Source organism: Oncorhynchus masou, chromosome 13 (assembly GCF_036934945.1).
Source record: "Oncorhynchus masou masou isolate Uvic2021 chromosome 13, UVic_Omas_1.1, whole genome shotgun sequence".
NCBI classification, from domain to species: domain Eukaryota; kingdom Metazoa; phylum Chordata; class Actinopteri; order Salmoniformes; family Salmonidae; genus Oncorhynchus; species Oncorhynchus masou.
The window spans coordinates 16,683,940-16,706,638 of record NC_088224.1 but is presented as its reverse complement, the minus strand read 5'-3'; the positions used below and the strand labels follow the sequence as shown (position 1 = coordinate 16,706,638).

Sequence of the window (22,699 nt, the reverse complement as noted above, 5' to 3'; positions counted from 1 at the left end):
AACATCTGCTAACCCTGTGTATGTGACATATAAAATTTGATTTGAATTTGATTTGGTGGCACAGCTAGTGCTGCAGTGCCCTAGACCAACAGGACAATGACCCTAAGCACACAGCCAAGACAACACAGAAGTGGCTTTGAGACAAGTCTCTGAATGTCCTTGAATGACCCAGCCAGAGCACAGGCTTGAACCCGATCGAATATCTCTGGAGAGACCTGAAAATAGCTGTGCAGCGATGCTCCCCATCCAACCAGACAGAGTTTGAGAGGATCTGCAGAGAAGAATTGGAGAAACTCCCCAAATACAGGTGTGCTAAGCTTGAAGCTTCATACCCAAGAAGACTCCAGGCTATAATCGCTGCCAAAGGTGCTTCAACAACGTACTAAGGGTCTGAATACTTATGTAAATGTGATATTTCAGTTTTTTTATTTTAAAAACCGGTTTTGGCTTTGTCCTTATGGGGTATTGTGTGTAGATTGATGATGGAAAAAGACAATTTAATCAATTTTAGAATAAGGCTGTAATGTAACAAAATGTGGAAAAAGTGAAGGGGTCTGAATACTTTCCGAATGCACCGTATACAAAAAGAAAAAAAATGACATGCCATTACATTTCATAACACACACACAACACATTTAGTATGTTCCCCCAGGCCACTACTCTACTATCACACATCTACAATAAAAAATACATGTGTACGTGTGTGTAGAGCGTGTGTCGTATCATGTGTATGTGTGTCTGTGCCTGTGTGTGTCTCTTCACAGTCCCCGCTGTTCCATAAGGTGAATTTTTATCTGTTCTGTATATCTGATTCTACTGGTTGCATCAGTTACCTGATTTGGAATAGAGTTCCATGTAGTCATGGCTCTATGTAGTCTGTTCTTGACTTGGGGACTGTGAAGTGATCTCTGGTGGCATGTCTTGTGGGATATGCATGGTTGTCCGAGCTGTATACTAGTAGTTTAAACAGACACCTCTGTGCATTCAGCATGTCAACACTTATAATATAAACAAGTAGTGAAGTTTACATAAGAAGTCAAACTCTTCTTCACTTTGAGCCATGAGAGATTTACATGCATATTATTAATGTTAGCTCTCCGTGTACATTTAAGGGCCAGCCGTGCTGCTCTGTTCTGAGCCAATTGTAATTTTCAGAGGTCCCTCTTTGTGGCACCTGACCCCACCACTGAACAGTAGTCCAGGATCGACAAAACTAGGGCCTGTAGGACCTGCCTTGTTGATAGTGTCATTAAAAAGGCAGAGCAGCGCTTATTATGGACAGACTTTTCCTCAACTTAGCTACTGTTCTATCAACATTTTCTGACCATGACCTCAACTTGCTCAATTTCCACAATGATTTGTCCCAAATACAATGCTTTTAGTTTTTGAAATATTTAGGACTAACTTATTGCTTGCCACCCACTCTGAAACCAACTGCAGCTCTTTGCTAAGTGGTGCATTGATTTCACTCACTTTAGTAGCTGACGTGTATAGTGTCGAGTCATTCGCATACATAGGCACACTGGTTTTCCTCAAAGCCAGTGGCATGTCATTAGTAAAGATTGAAAAAAAGTAGGGGCCCTAAACAGCTGCCCTGGGGAATTCCTGATTCTACCTGGATTATGTTGGAGAGGCTTCCATTAAAGAATCCTTTCTGTGTTCTGTTAGACAGGTAACTCTTTATCCTCAATATAGCGGCGTTTGTAAAGACATAACACACACATTTTTCCATCAGCAGACTATGATCAATAATGTCAAAATCCGCACTGAAGTCTAACAAAACATCTCCCACAATACTTTTATCATCAATTCCTCTATATCTAAATGACTGTCCATCAGCCCTTTTCTCTTGAGTCTGCTGTGTAAGAAAGAAAGGGAGTCAGGGTGGAAGAGAACTGGAAGCGTGAAGGAAGGAGAAGAGGTAGAGTGGGGTTAGAGCGGATAGGCCTGCCCATGACATAGCTTCAGCATGAGTGCATGCTTCCTGGCTGGTGCCCAAAATGAAACTGTGGCTGCATCTGGTTCCAATCCCCTGCTCTCGTTCTCCTCCGCTCCGCTCTCTCCCACAAACAAAGACAAACAGAGACAATCCCCTGCTCTCGTTCTCCTCCGCTCCGCTCTCTCCCACAAACAAAGACAAACAGAGACAATTCCAACTGCCACAGATGACGTGGAAACAGAGGGATTCATGTGCACAAACTGATTTTGAGGCTGTAAGTCACAAACTTATTACAACTGGATAATTTCTGCTAGTCAGCTTATTCTGTCCTAACATGCTAACTTCTATAGTTCACATTGAAATAAAAAAGGTATTCCAACAAGCAGTCATTCCCAAACCCCTGAATTCATATGAGAGATTTCTAACTGTGTTTTAATAAGCAAGACTTTCAATATGTTGAAGTGAATCATTTCCTAAATGTCTAAATCTGTTTAGATTTCTCTTTTGTGCCTACTTTTAGTGCATCTTAAGTCCTCAGGAATGATCAGTCTAAAGGGATTGAGGGGGGCTCGCAGCAACAACGACATGTGTTGGAACACCTTGGTGGTCCAGTGCAGTGGCTCAGTCATTGCTGGGTTTACATGACGGAGGGATAGGCATAGGCTTGTCTCTCTCTCTCTCTCTCTCTCTCTCGCTCTCTCTCTCAAATCAAAGAGAAGTACTCATTCTTCCCAGGCTTAGGGTGTGTTCTCTGCACATCACCCAGTTTTGGATTGTTGACCAGATGGATCCAGAGCCAGTCACATGCAGAGGTGGAGCTTTTGTGTTAAATAGGTTTTCTTTTCCCCTTTTTCTTTGTCAAACCTTGGTGAATGAACATAGACGTCTTCCACGTGTGCATTACTGTAGGACTGTAGAACGTGTAAAAGACTGCACTTTCTTTTTCTGCATTGTGTCCCGCCAGACCAAACCAAGCATAGTTAACTCCTGACTAACTCAACCAGCTGTTTGTGAAGTCATGTAGAGTATCAGTTTTAGGTAAGGGGTTAGGACGACATCTTAAATGGCAAACAGGATGGTCATAATTGAACACCATGGGTTCTATCTGTCATTGTTTCGTACATTAAGCTTGGGATACATCTTGTATCCCTATACTGGTCTGAGGTCAGAGGAAGAAATACATTCACATGTGTTGGATCGTCCTACAATAAGACCATAGAGGAAGAAGTGAGTTAGAAGTTGGATGGTAACCTATGGAAACACAGCTGGCATTATAATAAAGTATGTATCTGTGGCATCATGTGATTGAGGGGGATAGAGACAGATACTGAGAGCACAACACTCATTTGCTATCAAACTGTAATCATTGCTCTTTATCTCCAGGGTGGGGTCTGTCTGCTGTCTCAGACAATCTGAACCAGACCATTGTGTAACCTATATTTAACTGTTATTAACCCAAAACATTTTTAATCTATTATTTAATCAGGAAGTCTCCTGAAGGGGGGAAGGGAGAGCAGAGGTTAACGGGTGGAGAATAGGATCCAGCTGCCTCAGGTCATGGAGAGAGAGAAGGAGACAGAGAGAAGGAGGCAGGCAGAAGGAGACAGAGAGAAGGAGATAGAGTGAAGGAGACAGGCAGAAGGAGACAGAGTGAAGGATACAGAGAGAAGGATACAGAGAGAAGGAGATAGACAGAGAGAAGGAGAGAGACAGAGAGGAGACAGAGTGAAGGAGACAGAGAGGATACAGAGTGAAGGAGAGAGACAGAGAAGGAGAGAGACAGAGAGAAGGAGAGAGACAGAGGAAGGAGAGAGACAGAGAGAAGGAGACTGAGAGGAGGAGAGAAAGAGGAGAGAGACAGACAGACAGAGAGAAGGAGAGAGACAAAGAGAAGGAGAGAGACATAGAGAAGGAGACAGAGTGAAGGAGACAGAGAGGAGACAGAGAGCAGGAGACAGAGAGAAGGAGACAGAGTGAAGGAGACAGAGAGGAGAGAGACAGAGAGAAGGAGAGAGACAGAGAGAAGGAGACAGAGAGGAGGAGACAGAGAGGAGAGAGACAGAGAGAAGAAGAGAGACAGAGAGGAGAGAGACAGAGAGAATGAGACAGAGAGGAGACAGAGAGGAGAGAGACATAGAGAAGGAGAGAGACAGAGAGAAGGAGACAGACTGAAGGAGACAGAGGAGACAGAGTGAAGGAGAAAGAGAGGAGACAGAGAGGAGAGAGACAGAGAGAAGGAGACAGAGGAGTGTGGAGAGAAGAGGACAGGCCCTGACTGGTGCTGCTGCAGCCTGGAGAGAGACACACATTACACTTTCTCTCTCACTTTCTCACTTCTCCCTCTCTCTTTTCCTCTCTCTCAACTCTTTCTCTCTGTCTGTTTCTTTCTGCTTCCCTCTGTTCAACTCTGTTTTTTCTCTCTCTTTACTCCCCCTCTCTATCCCTCTCTTTCTCTATCCCTCTCTCTCTCTCTCTCTCTCTCTCTCTCTCTCTCTCTCTCTTTATCATAACCTCACTCCTAGTCTTTTATGACCTTTTTGCAGAATCACATTCTTTCAAACATGGAAATTGTATAATTGCTGAACTATACGTTTCTATTGAAGATTGCAGTGGGCGTCAAATTAATATTGGAGGATCCTTCTGAAATGTGAGACATTTGAGTGAGGTGTACCATTCCTGGTTATGGTTCAATATTAAACACGACATTCAGAGGGATCCTTAACAACACAAATTACTTTAAAGCACCGCATCCATATTTGAGCGCTTAGAGGGACTGTTAATTAACATGGACTTCCTACCTACACGTTGACTTAAAGCAACGTGTGGTCTATCCATGTCCTACCCTAGCACAGGGAGGGCAGTGTGAAATTGGAAATATTTTCTTCAGGTCAATTTCCACTCGTAACTATACATCAGGACCACGTGTTAGTACATACCTTGACTTCAACTGTAAAATTCAACTTTTTCCTTTCCATGCTAAATTCAACTTTTTCCTTTCCATGCTAAATTCGACTTTTTCTTTTACATGCTAAATTCGACTTTTTCCTTTACATGCTAAATTCGACTTTTTCCTTTACATGCTAAATTCAACTTTTTCCTTTACATGCTAAATTCGACTTTTTCTTTTACATGCTAAATTCAACTTTTTCCTTTACATGCTAAATTCGACTTTTTCCTTTACATGCTAAATTCAACTTTTTCCTTTACATGCTAAATTCGACTTTTTCCTTTCTATGCTAAATTCGACTTTTTCCTTTGCGTGGTCAATTCTACTTTTTCCTTTGCGTGGTCAATTCGACTTTTTCCTTTGCGTGGTCAATTCTACTTTTTCCTTTGCGTGGTCAATTCTACTTTTTCCTTTGCGTGGTCAATTCTACTTTTTCCTTTGCGTGGTCAATTCTACTTTTTCCTTTGCGTGTTCAATTCGACTTTTTCTCAGAGTATCCGGTCTTATATAGGCCTTCATTTTTAAAAATACTGAAAGTAGATTTTGAGTGTAAATAATACCATAGAGACCCAACATCAGAATCCTCTAAGATCAGTAAAAGTACAGTGCTCATTTAAAATGCTAGACTATTATTATAGCCCATGGTTCCACATGCAGAGTAATACCGCTAATTAGGAAGTGCCTCTGGCTCCCAAACTATTTCATCTCTTTATTCAATTAGAAGACTTGGAGCGAAGCTTTGAAACGGAGGTTCTTTTGCATCTAAAAGTAGTTCCTGTCAGGCTGCTCTCTTTTATGAAAAGAATGGTACAGGTATAAAAACTGTCCACTTTGATCTAACATCACTTAAAAATATAGTGCACTCACTGCTCTGCCTCTAACCTCTCTTTCTCTCTACCCTAGGGGGCCCACGACTCCATTTTGACATCTGAACATTTTCGGCGACCCCAACCATTTTTTATTTGGAGCTATGGCAGTCAATTGAAGAACATTCTAACAGTATTTCTGATTGTCTTCTCAACTCAGCATCTCAGCTCGATCAGCTGTTCGATTTGACTTAAGACATGTCCACTGAGCCAAGATCCCAGTCAAATGGATTGGGAAGAAGGTCTCAAAGTGCTCTTCCAAGCGTTGGAGGTGAGCAGTCATCACTAGTGTGGAACACTTACTGTTGCTCGTTTCTGTTATTTTCTTTTCATTACACAGAAAGTCAACAAAGTCTGTTTTTTTCCCACGTAGATATGTGAACAGGTGGAACACAGTGGATGTGGTTTGATGTATTTTACAATGGAAGTTACCTGCTGCAGTATATCTCTGAGTTCTGTGCTCAGCTCTTTTGCCACCAGTTGTTCTCGGTGTATCATACAATGTGTCCATATGGCAGAGGGAGACACATTCAGAAGTTAGATTGCAGAGGCCTGCCCACCATCCTACCAGAGATGGAACCCCATCTGTGCAAAAACCAACCATTCGATCCCATATGGAATCTGGTTTTTGTCAATATAGCCTATGCCATTTCATGCCTGGGAATCGTGAGACAGAACAATATGTTCTTGTGAATAGCATCCATCCCCCAACATGTATAGCGAACAAAAGTCAATGCATGGGCATATCAGCCCTCAAAACTAACATCCATTTGGAGAGCATAAGGTGGGGAGTTTTAGAGTTTTCAGTTAGTTTTCTCTTGATTGCTAGGAATAGCATACATTCTTCACGTAACACTGTTATCTGACAATGGTATTGATGTGAGATTCTCTGCCTCCTCACATATTGTTTTCACCATATCAATTGCGTCCGGTAATATCAGTCTCTGCAATAGTGTGTAGTCTCATAACGTAGCGGGCCAAGCCATTCACCGTAGGAATGATTTAAGTGCATAGGTCAAGTGCGGCCTTTTCCCATGATCTAAGGGTGCTTTCTGGTTGAATTGATATTTTAATAATTTAAATTTAGATTTTTAACTACATTACAAAGATTTTGAGATACAAAGATGATATTATAATATTTATATATTTTTGTATATACAATGTATATTTTCAGTGAGGGAAAAAAGTATTTGATCCCCTGCTGATTTTGTACGTTTGCCCACTGACAAAGAAATGATCAGTCTATAATTTTAATGGTAGGTTTATTTGAACAGTGAGAGACAGAATAACAACAAAAAATCCAGAAAAACGCATGTCAAAAATGTTATACGTTGATTTGCATTTTAACAAAGGAAATAAGTATTTGACCCCTCTGCAAAACATGACTTTGTACTTGGTGGCAAAACCCTGGTTGGTAATTTTTTTTTCACCTTTATTTAACCAGGTAGGCAAGTTGAGAACAAGTTCTCATTTACAATTGCGACCTGGCCAAGATAAAGCAAAGCAGTTCGACACATACAACGACACAGAGTTACACATGGAGTAAAACAAACATACAGTCAATAATACAGTATAAACAAGTCTATATACGATGTGAGCAAATGAGGTGAGATAAGGGAGGTAAAGGCAAAAAAAGGCCATGGTGGCAAAGTAAATACAATATAGCAAGTAAAACACTGGAATGGTAGATTTGCAATGGAAGAATGTGCAAAGTAGAAATAAAAATAATGGGGTGCAAAGGAGCAAAATAAATAAATACATTAAATACAGTAGGGAAAGAGGTAGTTGTTTGGGCTAAATTATAGGTGGGCTATGTACAGGTGCAGTAATCTGTGAGCTGCTCTGACAGTTGGTGCTTAAAGCTAGTGAGGGAGATAAGTGTTTCCAGTTTCAGAGATTTTTGTAGTTCGTTCCAGTCATTGGCAGCAGAGAACTGGAAGGAGAGGCGGCCAAAGAAAGAATTGGTTTTGGGGGTGACGAGAGAGATATACCTTCTGGAGCGTGTGCTACAGGTGGGAGATGCTATGGTGACCAGCGAGCTGAGATAAGGGGGGACTTTACCTAGCAGGGTCTTGTAGATGACATGGAGCCAGTGGGTTTGGCGACGAGTATGAAGCGAGGGCCAGCCAACGAGAGCGTACAGGTCGCAATGGTGGGTAGTATATGGGGCTTTGGTGACAAAACGGATTGCACAGTGATAGACTGCATCCAATTTGTTGAGTAGGGTATTGGAGGCTATTTTGTAAATGACATCGCCAAAGTCGAGGATTGGTAGGATGGTCAGTTTTACAAGGGTATGTTTGGCAGCATGAGTGAAGGATGCTTTGTTGCGAAATAGGAAGCCAATTCTAGATTTAACTTTGGATTGGAGATGTTTGATATGGGTCTGGAAGGAGAGTTTACAGTCTAACCAGACACCTAAGTATTTGTAGTTGTCCACGTATTCTAAGTCAGAGCCGTCCAGAGTAGTGATGTTGGACAGGCGGGTAGGTGCAGGTAGCGATCGGTTGAAGAGCATGCATTTAGTTTTACTTGTATTTAAGAGCAATTGGAGGCCACGGAAGGAGAGTTGTATGGCATTGAAGCTTGCCTGGAGGGTTGTTAACACAGTGTCCAAAGAAGGGCCAGAAGTATACAGAATGGTGTCGTCTGCGTAGAGGTGGATCAGAGACTCACCAGCAGCAAGAGCGACCTCATTGATGTATACAGAGAAGAGAGTCGGTCCAAGAATTGAACCCTGTGGCACCCCCATAGAGACTGCCAGAGGTCCGGACAGCAATCACAGAGGTCAGATGTTTCTTGTAGTTGGCCACCAGGTTTGCACACATCTCAGGAGGGATTTTGTTCCACTCCTCTTTGCAGATCTTCTCCAAGTCATTAAGGTTTCGAGGCTGATGTTTGGCAACTCGCACCTTCAGCTCCCTCCACAGGTTTTCTATAGGATTAAGGTCTGGAGACTGGCTAGGCCACTGCAGGACCTTAATGTGCTTCTTCTTCTTTGTTGCCTTGGCTGTGTGTTTTGGGTCATTGTCATGCTGGAATACCCATCCACGACCCATTTTCAATGCCCTGGCTGAGGGAAGGAGATTCTCACCAAAGATTTGATGGTACATGGCCCCATCCATCATCCCTTTGATGCGGTGAAGTTGTCCTGTCCCAAAGCAGGATCCTCCAGCATGACAACGACCCAAAACACACAGCCAGGGCAACTAAAGAGTGGCTCCGTAAGAAGCATCTCAAGGTCCTGGAATGGCCTAGCCAGTCTCCAGACCTGAACCCAATAGAACATCTTTGGAGGGAGCTGAAAGCCCGTATTGCCCACCGACATCCTCGAAACCTGAAGGATCTGGAGAAGGTCTGTATGGAGGAGTGGGCCAAAATCCCTGCTGCAGTGTGTGCAAACCTGGTCAAGAACTACAGGAAACGTATGATCTCTGTAATTGCAAACAAAGGTTTCTGTACCAAATATTAAGTTCTGCTTTTCTGATTAATCAAATACTTATGTCATGCAATAAAATGGAAATGAATTACTTAAAAATCATACAATGTGATTTTCTGGATTTTTGTTTTAGATTCCATCTCTCACAGTTGAAGTGTACCTATGACAGAAAATACAGACCTCTACATTCTTTGTAAGTAGGAAAACCTGCAAAATCGGCAGTGTATCAAATACTTGTTCTCCCCAATGTATATGTGCTTTCTTGAGCAGGGGGCCTTGCGGGCGTTGCAGGATTTCAGTCCTTCACAGCGTAGTGTGTTACCAATTGTTTTCTTGGTGACTATGGCCCCAGCTGCCTTGAAATCATTGACAAGATCCTCCCGTGTGGTTCTGGACTGATTCCTCACCGTTCTCATGATCATTGCAACTCCACAAGGTGAGATCTTGCATGGAGCCCCAGGCTGAGGGAGATTGACAGTTATTTTGTGTTTCTTCCATTTGCGAATAATCACACTAACTGTTATCACCTTCTCACCAAGCTGCCTGGCGATGGTCTTGTAGCCCATTCCATCCTTGTGTAGGTCTACAATCTTGTCCCTGACATCCCTGGAGAGCTCTTTGGTCTTGGCCATGGTGGAGAGTTTGGAATCTGATTGATTGATTGCTTCTGTGGACAGGTGTCTTTTATACAGGTAACAAACTGAGATTAGGAGCACTCCCTTTAAGAGTGTGCTCCTAATCTCAGCTCATTACCTGTATAAAAGACACCTGGGAGCCAGAAATATTTCTGATTGAGAGGGGGTCAAATACTTATTTCCCTCATTAAAATGCAAATCAATGTATAACATTTTTGACATGCGTTTTTCTGGATTGTTTTGTTGTTATTCTGTCTCTCACTGTTCAGATAAACCTACCATTAAAATTATAGACAGATCATTTCTTTGTCAGTGGGAAACGTACAAACTCAGGAGGGAATCAAATACTTTTTTTCCCTCACTGTATATACACTGCTCAAAAAAATAAAGGGAACACTTAAACAACACAATGTAACTCCAAGTCAATCACACTTCTGTGAAATCAAACTGTCCACTTAGGAAGCAACACTGATTGACAATACATTTCACATGCTGCTATGCAAATGGAATAGACAACAGGTGGCAATTATAGGCAATTAGCAAGACACTCCCAATAAAGGAGTGGTTCTGCAGGTGGTGACCACAGACCACTTCTCAGTTCCTATGCTTCCTGGCTGATGTTTTGGTCACTTTTGAATGCTGGCGGTGCTTTCACTCTAGTGGTAGCATGAGACGGAGTCTACAACCCACACAAGTGGCTCAGGTAGTGCAGCTCATCCAGGATGGCACATCAATGCGAGCTGTGGCAAGAAGGTTTGCTGTGTCTGTCAGCGTAGTGTCCAGAGCATGGAGGCGCTACCAGGAGACAGGCCAGTACATCAGGAGACGTGGAGGAGGCTGTAGGAGGGCAACGACCCAGCAGCAGGACCGCTACCTCCACCTTTGTGCAAGGGGGAGCAGGAGGAGCACTGCCAGAGCCCTGCAAAATGACCTCCAGGTTCAAACGGTCAGAAACAGACTCCATGAGGGTGGTATGAGGGCCCGACGTCCACAGGTGGGGGTTGTGCTTACAGCCAAACACCGTGCAGGACGTTTGGCATTTGCCAGAGAACACCAAGATTGGCAAAATCACCACTGGTGCCCTGTGCTCTTTACAGATGAAAGCAGGTTCACACTGAGCACATGTGACAGACGTGACAGAGTCTGGAGACGTCGTGGAGAACGTTCTGCTGCCTGCAACATCCTCCAGCATGACCGGTTTGGCGGTGGGTCAGTCATGGTGTGTGGTGTCATTTCTTTGGGGGGCCGCACAGCCCTCCATGTGCTCGCCAGAGGTAGCCTGACTGCCATTAGGTTCTCGAGATGAGATCTTCAGACCCCTTGTGAGACCATATGCTGGTGCAGTTGGCCCTGGGTTCCTCCTAATGCAAGACGATGCTAGACCTCATGTGGCTGGGGTGTGTCAGCAGTTCCTGCAAGAGGAAGGCATTGATGCTATGGACTGGCCCGCCCGTTCCCCAGACCTAAATCCAATTGATCACATCTGGGACATCATGTCTCGCTCAATCCACCAACGCCACGTTGCACCACAGACTGTCCTGGAGTTGGCAGATGCTTTAGTCCAGGTCTGGGAGGAGATCCCTCAGGAGACAATCGCCACTTCATCAGGAGCATGCCCAGGCGTTGTAGGGAGGTCATACAGGCACGTGGAGGCCACACACACTACTGAGACTCATTTTGACTAGTTTTAAGGACATTACATCAAAGTTGGATCAGCCTGTAGTGTGGTTTTCCACTTTAATTTTGAGTGTGACTCCAAATCCAGACCTCCATGGGTTGATAAATTTGATTTCCATTGATAATTTTTGTTTGATTTTGTTGTCAGCACATTCAATTATGTAAAGAAAAAAGTATTTAATAAGAATATTTCATTCATTCAGATCTAGGATGTGTTATTTTAGTGTTCCCTTTATTTGAGCAGTGTATATTTCACGACCCCTAGTTTGGGAACCACTACAGTACTCTGCCCCTACCCCAGGACTCTTTCTCTGTCTCTTTCCAACTCTTTCTCTCTGCCTCTTCCGTGCCAGAAATCTCTTTCTCTTTGCAGGCCTTCATTTGAGATCATTTCAGGCTGGCTTTGGTGAGGCTGTGACTATGTAGCTGGCCAGTGATGGTTGAGAGATTGAGACGTGCTGCTACGTGAAATACATGGCCCTTCAGGGTCACTTGTGGGTAGGACCGTATTGTTTCAGACTTGTCCTTTGGCCAGCTTTGATCCGTTTTTTATTTATTTTTGCCAGATTCAGTGCACTGTAAAACATAACCGTATAAGTCACTAAATGAACTGAGCAGTGGCTATTTAAACATGAACAGTAGACATACTGACTTGATTAGTCATGTATGTCAATGAAACTTGAAACAATGACTTACTTCGTAGAGAAAACATGATAATAGACTGGTTTGTTTGAAATTGTTATGGATTGTCTCTGCCTCCCAGTTTGTGAATATACAGTGCCTTGCGAAAGTATTCGGCCCCCTTGAACTTTGCGACCTTTTGCCACATTTCAGGCTTCAAACATAAAGATATAAAACTGTATTTTTTTGTGAAGAATTAACAACAAGTGGGACACAATCATGAAGTGGAACGACATTCATTGGATATTTCAAACTTTTTTAACAAATCAAAAACTGAAAAATTGGGCGTGCAAAATTATTCAGCCCCCTTATTAAGTTAATACTTTGTAGTGCCATCTTTTGCTGCGATTACAGCTGTAAGTCGCTTGGGGTATGTCTCTATCAGTTTTGCACATCGAGAGACTGAATTTTTTTTCCCATTCCTCCTTGCAAAACAGCTCGAGCTCAGTGAGGTTGGATGGAGAGCATTTGTGAACAGCAGTTTTCAGTTCTTTCCACAGATTCTCGATTGGATTCAGGTCTGGACTTTGACATTCTAACACCTGGATATGTTTATTTTTGAACCATTCCATTGTAGATTTTGCTTTGTTTTTGATCATTGTCTTGTTGGAAGACAAATCTCCGTCCCAGTCTCAGGTCTTTTGCAGACTCCATCATGTTTTCTTCCAGAATGGTCCTGTATTTGGCTCCATCCATCTTCCCATCAATTTTAACCATCTTCCCTGTCCCTGCTGAAGAAAAGCAGGCCCAAACCATGATGCTGCCACCACCATGTTTGACAGTGGGGATGGTGCGTTCATTGTGATGAGCTGTGTTGCTTTTACGCCAAACATAACGTTTTGCATTGTTGCCAAAAAGTTACATTTTGGTTTCATCTGACCAGAGCACCTTCTTCCACATGTTTGGTGTGGCTTGTGGCAAACTTTAAACAACACTTTTTATGGATATCTTTAAGAAATGTCTTTCTTCTTGCCACTTCCATAAAGGCCAGATTTGTGCAATATACGACTGATTGTTGTCCTATGGACAGAGTCTCCCACCTCAGCTGTAGATCTCTGCAGTTCATCCAGAGTGATCATGGGCCTCTTGGCTGCATCTCTGATCAGTCTTCTCCTTGTATGAGCTGAAAGTTTAGAGGGACGGCCAGGTCTTGGTAGATTTGCAGTGGTCTGATACTCCTTCCATTTCAATATTATCGCTTGCACAGTGCTCCCTGAGATGTTTAAAGCTTGGGAAATCTTTTTGTATCCAAATCCAGCTTTAAACCTCTTCACAACAGTATCTCGGACCTGCCTGGTGTGTTCCTTGTTCTTCATGATGCTCTCTGCGCTTTAAACGGACCTCTGAGACTATCACAGTGCAGGTGCATTTATACGGAGACTTGATTACACACAGGTGGATTGTATTTATCATCATTAGTCATTTAGGTCAACATTGGAACATTCAGAGATCCTCACTGAACTTCTGGAGAGAGTTTGCTGCACTGAAAGTAAAGGGGCTGAATAATTTTGCACGCCCAATTTTTCAGTTTTTTATTTAAAAAAAAGTTTGAAATATCCAATAAATGTCGTTCCACTTCATGATTGTGTCCCACTTGTTGTTGATTCTTCACAAAAAAATACAGTTTTATATATTTATGTTTGAAGCCTGAAATGTGGCAAAAGGTCGCAAAGTTCAAGGGGGCCGAATACTTTCGCAAGGCACTGTATTTGGATATTTAATCAATTATTTTCCTCCATTTTATCCCTCCTCTCGCTGATCTGTTCCTCTCTTCCAGAACAAAAGGACTGGGTTGCTTGTTGTTCACCCAGCAGAGTTCAGGAGTGACTACATGTTTTTCTATTTGATTCATGTCTGTCAAGCCTGGCTAGAACATGTAGGAATGTACTTTATGTGTGATCTCAGGAAAAAAAGAAAAGAAGTGGATGTTCAGTTTACAGCACACTGATCCTCTGGTCCACATATAAACACATTCAGATGTAGGATCTTCATTTGATCGCCCAGGAAAGTAAAAAATGGAAGTGTATTTGAGGTTTAAAAAGGCTTCTGAAGTTTGTAATTTCCACTTTGAAATTTGAGACTTGATTTTCCCTTCTGAAAAATGTATCAACCCCTACAAAAATGTCCATTGATGATAATCCATGTAATAATTAACATTTCCTGTTGCTGCAGGATTATTTTCATGCTGTGGCCAACTGGCTCAAATTAAGATCCTACATCTACAGAATATACCTGGACAGAGTTTAGAGTTCATAGTACCATTCAGTATCACACACGTGCACATCCACAAGTACACACATGCACGCACGCACGCACGCACGCACACACACACACACACACACACACACACACACACACACACACACACACACACACACACACACACAGGTATGCCATAGGAGATGGTGGCTGGTGAGAGGGCCCTATTGATGTGTTTTCTCCGGCTCTGGCAGCAAGATAAACCACACTGAGTTGGAATCAGTTCCTCTGTGCGTCCCAGAGGTACCAAGATAAACCACACTGAGTTGGAATCAGTTCCTCTGTGCGTCCCAGAGGTACCAAGATAAACCACACTGAGTTGGAATCAGGACTGTTTCCTCTGTGTGTCCCAGAGGTACCAAGATAAACCACACTGAGTTGGAATCAGTTCCTCTGTGTGTCCCAGAGGTACCAAGATAAACCACACTGAGTTGGAATCAGGACTGTTTCCTCTGTGTGTCCCAGAGGTACCACGATAAACCACACTGAGTTGGAATCAGTTCCTCTGTGTGTCCCAGAGGTACCAAGATAAACCACACTGAGTTGGAATCAGGACTGTCTCCTCTGTGTGTCCCAGAGGTACCAAGATAAACCACACTGAGTTGGAATCAGTTCCTCTGTGTGTCCCAGGGGTACCAAGATAAACCACACTGAGTTGGAATCAGGACTGTGTCCTCTGTGTGTCCCAGAGGTACCAAGATAAACAGTCTCATATGCTGCCCTTTAGCCAGGAGTTCATTTGGCGCCACACACTCCCTGTGTTGTCTGGTTTGATCCTCTATGCGTGTGATCAGTTTGTGTACTGTTGAGGAGGTAAAAGGGCCCCTGTGACCACAGACATGGCCCCCTGTAATGCCATGTCTCTCACCCTGGTAACTCTCTTTTTCTTCCACCATGGTCCTCCCTTCCCATCATCCTCTCTTCCCCTCTTTCTCACCCTGGTGCCAATTACAGACGGAAATGTTCATAGGTGGGTAGAAAAACTACACTCAAGGCCCAGATTTGAATTTCGATCAGCTTTCAATTCCTTGTAGATAGACTGAAACCATTTAGTGTCAAACCAAATTGACTGCATATTCAATATAATGAATCAAGGAGATATTAACTCACTTTAAAGAGAGAGCGAGAGAGAGACAAATGTATGACCATATTAGAGACACATATTTCCCTCAGATTACACATATCCACAAATAATTTGAAAACAAACCCCATTTTGATAAACTCCCATTTGTGACCTGTTGCCACAAGAAAAGGGCAACCAGTGAAGAACAAACACCATTGTAAATACAAGGCATATTTATGTTCATTTATTTTCCCCTTTGTACTTGAACTAATTGCACATCGTTATATAGGAACTTCTGTGAGTATAATATTTACTGTACATTTTTATTGTTTATTTCACATTTGTTTATTATCTACTTCACTTGCTTTGGCAATGTTAACATATGTTTCCCATGCCAATGCAGCCCTTGAATTGAATTGAGAGAATGAGGGATAGAGTGGGAGAGCGAGAGAGAGAGAGAGAGAGAGAGAGAGAGAGAGAGAGAGAGCGAGAGAGCGAGAGAGAGAGAGAGAGAGAGAGAGAGCGAGAGAGAGCGAGAGAGAGAGAGAGAGAGAGAGTGAGAGAGCCGAGAGAGAGAGAGAGAGAGAGAGAGAGAGAGAGAGAGAGAGAGAGAGAGAGAGAGAGAGAGAGAGAGAGAGAGAGAGAGAGATGCTGCCAGTTTTCAAGCTCCAAGTGGTCTGAACTCAAAGTCCAACCCAGTTCTGCCCAGCAGTCTCAAAGGTCTGGGTCTCCTCCAAGATGTCAGGAATGTTCCCTCCCTATTTCCCTCTCCTGTTCCTTCTGTCTTCATCCGCCTCTCCTCCTTTTCTGTATCTGTCGCGTGTCACTGTATTCCACCATCCGTGGACTACTTCCTCTCTTAACATATCGTCTGCTAATAAAAGTCTGGTACCAAAAATACACTTGAAATGATATGTCTTTACTGCACATGATATTGGTTACAAAGAATCTCAACTTGTTTTTTAGTATACTGTACAGAATAAGATGCCATATTGAAATTCGATCCCATCTTCATGTTTAGCCACTAACCTAGTTTGTGATAATGTATGAAACCGAACCTTGAGTATTTTCTGAAGCATGTAGCTAATATCATTACACCATTTCCTAAAGTTAATTTCCAAAAACATAAACTCCCAATGAGAATCTCTCTCTTCACGTAGACTGCTAGATGACGTGGCTCAGTTAAAAGAAATGTCTATGGCAAGTCGCCCCAAACCATTTCCAAAATGAAAGGGAAAAATCTTAATGACAAGCCAGGCTAGCCAGAGTGGATTGGAACCTGGCATTTCCCTCTCCCTCCACCTCCTCCTCGGGTATTGTGGAAACTGGTCAGTATTTAGGGAGAGCCTTCTCAAGCCTAGAATAACATAGCATTATAGACCAAGGACGACAGTGGATAGGGTATCTCATTCATTTCTTTCTAATTGTTTTTGCTCTGTCTGTCTATCTGTCTTCCTGTCTGTCTGTCTGTTTCTCAATGTTATAGGTTCCGCTGTTTATGTGGGTGGACAATAAGGAGAAGAGAGCTCACTCATCACACCTGACACCTCAGCTTTTGAAGACATCATAAGACAACTAAGTATTCTACAGTTTGTATCTGAGACCTACAGTACACAGACGTAGGAAAATAGCAAATCGGCAGCTCTCCAATTCCTATTCTTCTTTTTTTCAGGGCCAGATGTGTTTCTACTTCCCTCCTCGCTCCCCCTGCACAGGCCTCCGTGATTCATTTTCCACAGACATCTGAAAGCCCAAAACAGGCCTTACCCTTCCCAACTCTCCCTCCCCTCCTCACACCCTCACCCTCAGAGCGATCACTTCCACCACTCCTTGACTGTCTCAGTCTGCTGCATGTCAGCTTCTGGTGGAAAAAAAACAAGCAGGGGAATGGAGAGGAATGGAGAGGAATGGAATCCAGTGGCCTGGATGTAAGAGAAGAAGCTCCTGGCTGAAACTCCTCTCATCCCCTCATCCCCCCCCCATCCTCTCCCCAAATGATCTCTCCCACTCTGGTCAGTGGGTAGGCTGGGGACTGGACCATTTGGGTGGTGTTAGAGGGGTTTATAGGAGCCTCTCCCTGGCCTGAGGGGAAGCACAGTAAACCAAATACAAGGGTACGTGATGGTGATGGAGGGGGTAGAGAGATGACTTTCCTTATGTGTGAATTAATTTCACTGACAAGAGGAAACAAAGAAAAGTAGGGAGTGGAGGAATGTTGGTGTCTCTCTCCCCTCTAGCCTACACACCTCCCTGTTCCACCCTTCTTCGCCCCTCCCTCTCTGTTCCACCCTTCTTCACTCCTCCCTCCCTCTTACACTCTTTTTCACTCCTCCCTTTCCCACCTCATCCTCTTTCTCTTGCAAGCTCCCTAGTAATTTCTGTCCTTTTCCAACCTCTCAGAAAACACGACAAAAACTCAACGCTATTAGTAGAGGGGTTTCCTGGTTGAAATCTGATATCAAGGGCCTATTGGGTTCTTCTGAAATCTGATATCAAGGCCCTATTGGGTTCTTCTGGAATCTGATATCAAGGCCCTATTGGGTTCTTCTGAAATCTGATATCAAGGCCCTATTGGGTTCTTCTGAAATCTGATATCAAGGCCCTATTGGGTTTTTCTGGAATCTGATATCAAGGCCCTATTGGGTTTTTCTGGAATCTGATATCAAGGCCCTATTGGGTTTTTCTGGCATCTGATATCAAGGCCCTATTGGGTTTTTCTGGAATCTGATATCAAGGCCCTATTGGGGTCTTCTGAAATCTGATATCAAGGCCCTATTGGGTTCTTCTGGAATCTGATATCAAGGCCCTATTGGGTTTTTCTGGAATCTGATATCAAGGCCCTATTGGGTATTTCTGGAATCTGATATCAAGGCCCTATTGGGTTTTTCTGGAATCTGATATCAAGGCCCTATTGGGTTTTTCTGGAATCTGATATCAAGGCCCTATTGGGTTTTTCTGGAATCTGATATCAAGGCCCTATTGGTTTCTTCTGGAATCTGATATCAAGGCCCTATTGGGTTTTTCTGGAATCTGATATCAAGGCCCTATTGGGTTTTTCTGGAATCTGATATCAAGGCCCTATTGGGTTCTTCTGGAATCTGATATCAAAGGCCCTATTGGGGTCTTCTGGAATCTGATATCAAGGCCCTATTGGGTTCTTCTGGAATCTGATATCAAGGCCCTATTGGGTTTTTCTGGAATCTGATATCAAGGCCCTATTGGGTTCTTCTGGAATCTGATATCAAGGCCCTATTGGGGTCTTCTGGAATCTGATATCAAGGCCCTATTGGGTTCTTCTGGAATCTGATATCAAGGCCCTATTGGGTTCTTCTGAAATCTGATATCAAGGCCCTATTGGGTTCTTCTGGAATCTGATATCAAGGCCCTATTGGGGTCTTCTGGAATCTGATATCAAGGCCCTATTGGGTTCTTCTGAAATCTGATATCAAGGCCCTATTGGGTTTTTCTGGAATCTGATATCAAGGCCCTATTGGGGTCTTCTGAAATCTGTTATAGCTTATACTTGTATATCACAGATAAGGAAGCACAGAACATAAAATATCATGTGTCACCTGTTCGTGTTAAATGTAGAAGGGTGGAAAAGTTGACACTGTCTTTAACATAAACTGAAAAAGAGGAGGAAAGCGTTCCTAAAAATGGTTTGGATATATAACAAATAAATAATGAAGTTACATACATAATAAATGTACATACATAATAAAGTTACATACATATAGCAGTATAGCAGTATTTCAAAAATACTGAGACAAAGTGTTGTATAGCAGCCATATTTAGAACTACAGTCATCCAGTGTTGCCATGGCTCCCAGGCCTCCAGGGTAGACTAGATGATCCAGAGAACCTGTTCTGTTCTGGACCAAGCTCCCTTGTAAATTACACACCTGAGTCAGTGTGAGAGTGTGGCAGACCTGCTATTTAATCGGCACGTGGGCAGTGATTGCATGCTGAGAGAATCCCTTCATTTTGGGGGTAATAAACGTGTAAACTGAAAGGTTGGTTGAGGAGAGAAGGAGCAGCTCACAGTCACTTGAAGTCTACGTGGGTCTGTCTTTCACAACTGTAGACTCTCAGAAGTGATTGATGCTCCTATACCTGAGGCTACGTTGACTTTAACCTGAAAGATGAAGGAGTCCCCTATCATTTATTTAAAAAACGGACAGAGCCCCACGTCATGTGTCTGGAGAAAATGATTGGGTACAGGATATTATTTAGATGTTGCCAACATATGGTTAAATGTAAAGAACTATAGGTGTTTATTATAGACATAAAGGACATCTCTTTTTAAGTGATGTGCATGACATGTATGAAAATGAATAGTTTCCTCATATCAAGCCACAGTATGGTCTGACAAATATTCCAATTCAGACGATTTCTGTCAGCCGCCGACACAAACCCATATGATGTGTAATTGTTCTATGTTTACTGTATCTAGACTGTAAATTCCTCCATCTATATTGTATCCTGTCTGCATATATTGTCTAATGCTGGCAGCATCATTTCACTAGTGGTGTAAAGTACTTAAGTAAAAATACCTTAAAGTACTACTTAAGTTGTTTTTTGGGGTATCTGTACTTTACTATTTACATTGTTGCAAACTTTGACTTTTACTTCACTACATTCCTAAATAAAATAATGTACCTTTTACTCCATACATTTTCCCTGACACCCAAAAGTACTCGTTACATTTTCACAGGAAAATGGTCAAATTCACACACTTTTCAAGAAAACATCCCTGGTCATCCCTACTGCCTCTGAACTGGCGGACTCACAGAAGAAAAATGCTTTGTTTGTACATTACTGCCTTAGTGTCGTAGTGTGCCAATGCCTATTCGTAAAATAAAAAACAATATAATTGTGCTTGCAGAATATAATGTCATACTTGAGTAAAAGTAAAGATACCTTAATTTAATACTTAAGTATATTTGAGTAATTCCATTTACTTTTTATACTGAAGTATGTTTAAAACCAAATACTTTTAGACTTTTACTTAAGTAGTATTTTACTGGGTTACTTTTTTACCCCCTTTTCTCCCCAGTTTCATTGTATCCAATTGGTCTTCTTGTCCCAAGAGGGAAAGGTCGAGACCGTGCGTCCTCCCAAACACAACCCAACCAAGCTGCCCTGCTTCTTGACACAATGCCCACTTAACCCAGAAGCCAGCCGGAGGAAACACTCTACACCAAGTGACCATGTCAGCGTGCACTGCACCCGGCCCGCCACAGGAGTCACAAGGACATCCCTGCCAGCCAAACCCTCCCCTAACCCGGACATTGTGCGCCGTTGGTCTCCCGGTCGCGGCCGGCTGCGACAAAGCCTGGGCTCGAACCCAGAATCTCTAGAGGCATAGCTAAAACTGTGATGCAGTGCCTTAGACCACTGTACCACTCGGGAAGCTACTTGACTCTTTTTCTATTAAGGTATCTTTACTTTTACTCAAGTATGACATTTGAGTACTTTTTCCACCACTGCATTTCACCAAGTCAAATTCCAGGTTTACAGTATGTAAATATGCTTGGCGAATAAAGGTGATTCTGAAGTACAGTGACATTATGCAGTGACATTATGCAGTGACTTGATTTGTTCAGATGCTCCACTTGCCTTATTTGGTGGTAAACAGGAAACATGTCCATCAGAAGATGGATGGTGTGGTGGGGAGCAGATCAGTACAATGTTCAGGCTGTAAAAACTACCCACCAGAGAGGTCTAGTCAGTTCAGTGGAGCTGGACTCAATAGCACACATGAAACACCCATAAACACCTCTACCAGAGAATAGAATTGGAGCTACAGAATCAGAACAACTATTATAGTAAATCTAGTTCTATGATTGAATCATCAGTCATACAGGCTTAAAATCAATCATTCAGAATACCTACTCTCGAAAGAATACATACTTTGAGAGACGTGTTACGGTATGTTACATAGCATATAATAACATACAGTTTAACATAATTTATGCATAACGAGTAGGAAAGAGTACTGTATATGCTAGCCCATAGATTAAACTATGATTACTATGTCTGAGTTTAAAAGCTGTGTAAATACAGCAGGCCTGCACTCTATTTGAGGTGATTATATTGTGCATGAACACAGCGCTCCTCCACAACCTCACATAACCCCACTGTCCTCTCATCCTTTCCAAAGACTACACTGGAAAAACCTCTTGCCACGTTGTCTCTTATTCTTACTCCCCTCCCTGTTTGTTTCTTCCTTTCTCTCTTTTCTGCCTCTTCCTCATTCTCTCGCTCTACATTTCCCTCAGAGTTTTTCATCATGGTTGGGCTTTTCTTCTTTTCTCCCTCCCTTTCTGTGTAGTCCAGCCCTAGGCTGCAGTGGGAGGCGTATGATGTGGTTGTTGCAGGGATGAAGGGAGGGTCAGTGTAATTGAGTTGTTTCCTGTGTGCAGTACAACTTAAATGCCATCTTGGAGACCACAGTGCTTCGGCTACATGAAGGTCACAGGACCTCCGAACTAACAGCTCTAGTGAAAGTCACACAGCTTTGACAAAGGAATTAAAGGGACACCCGTCTCTCCTTTATGTACTAGACTATAGTCACAGGCCCATTGACTCATCAGTTCACTGACCTATGCGACTCATTGTAGATAAACTCACCGTGACCCATTACACTGCAGAAAAGGAAACAGGTAGCGGATTTACTTAAAGCCTGCAAGTATAATGCTTTATGACGCAATTATAATGCACATTGTTAGAGTTGTTATGAGCATGAATGACCCTTTTATGTCTCATAATAATCTCATAATGATGCTGTGAAATGTTGATACATAGCGACATACTATATTATAAGATATTACAGAGGCTCATACATGCTTCTAATAAGTTATAAACCATTATGATACAGTTATAATGCATTGTAAGACTTGTCATAAGCATGACTTACTTATTATGTCTTAAGTAAGCCATGTAAAGTCAGTTGAAAAACTGCTTTATAAAATCCATTATACCTGCAGGCTTTAAGTAAAGGATTTCCCCAGCTGACATAACTGTATAACAGTACACATACACAATACAGTGTGCATGAAGTATGACTAAGTCGATTTGGATCAAATGCTCTGCTAACTGGCATATATTATTTCTATATTATAGCAAACTAAATATTGAGAATTGGGTAATAAAGTAAGTAGACTATCAGAGATAAATTCAAATGATTGTGTA

At 42.5% G+C, this 22,699-nt stretch overlaps 1 long non-coding RNA gene across 1 annotated transcript; it reads left to right on the top strand.

Annotated features, from left to right (window-relative positions):
* The first annotated feature begins 2,036 nt into the window (after window positions 1-2,036).
* Window positions 2,037-18,297, top strand: LOC135551795 (uncharacterized). Its single transcript, XR_010457378.1, has 4 exons — window positions 2,037-2,213; window positions 5,790-6,023; window positions 16,993-17,085; window positions 17,179-18,297. It is a non-coding gene; the product is annotated as an uncharacterized LOC135551795 (long non-coding RNA).
* Window positions 18,298-22,699: the final 4,402 nt, after the last annotated feature.